This window comes from Brassica oleracea, chromosome C5 (assembly GCF_000695525.1).
Source record: "Brassica oleracea var. oleracea cultivar TO1000 chromosome C5, BOL, whole genome shotgun sequence".
Lineage (NCBI taxonomy): Eukaryota > Viridiplantae > Streptophyta > Magnoliopsida > Brassicales > Brassicaceae > Brassica > Brassica oleracea.
The window spans coordinates 21,870,724-21,871,551 of record NC_027752.1 but is presented as its reverse complement, the minus strand read 5'-3'; positions in this window follow the sequence as shown (position 1 = coordinate 21,871,551).

Genomic DNA, 828 nt, shown 5'->3' with positions numbered 1-828 from the left:
TCAACAATATCTCAATCACAAAAACTAATCAAAATTCGCACAACCATCAATCATCAATCCAAAATTTCTAAACGCGCAACCTAGCGATCAAGCTATCTATACTTAACATTAACCAGCATACTAACTAGGTTCCAACAACTAAATTCCATTCAATAAACAGAGGAGGTTAAGCACCCAATACCTGTGATGGGACCGCTTGACGGTCCTGCATTGTCTGGGTTTTCTACCCCTAAGGCATAAACTCTACCTCCTAGGTTTTGCTTCTTTGGTGCTGGCTCAATAGCTGGATGGCTAGGAGGAGCTCGGATCGCGAGAGGGGTCGCAGGGATTGGCTTGTTTGGACATGACGATGCATAATGGCCCTTCCTTCCACAGAAGAAACAAGTGACATCTTCCATCCTCAGCGATGAATAACCTTGCTGGTTACTCCGTTGTCTGTTGGGAAAAAAAGGTTACTCCATGGGTTATTCCGCTGATTTTTGGGACAAAACCTCGAAATATGTCCCGGCTGATCACATGTGTAACATACCCCAGTGTTACCACGATTGTTGGCTTGGCCTCCAAATCCTCGCCCTTTGCCTTTGTTAGATCTTGGACCCTTGTTGAAATTCGGTCTTTCTCCTTGGCTAAACTTGGTATGTCCACCAGAATGCGGTATGGTCTTCCTTTCATCCTCCAATACAGTCTCAACATTAACAGCTTTTTCCACCAGATCCGATAAGCTGCTAAAGATGCTTCCAGCTAAACGACTTCCAAGCTCCGGCTTCAATCCGTACATAAAGTTACGGATCATAGTTGCTTCATCTTCACGCCCATCGAAAACATGAT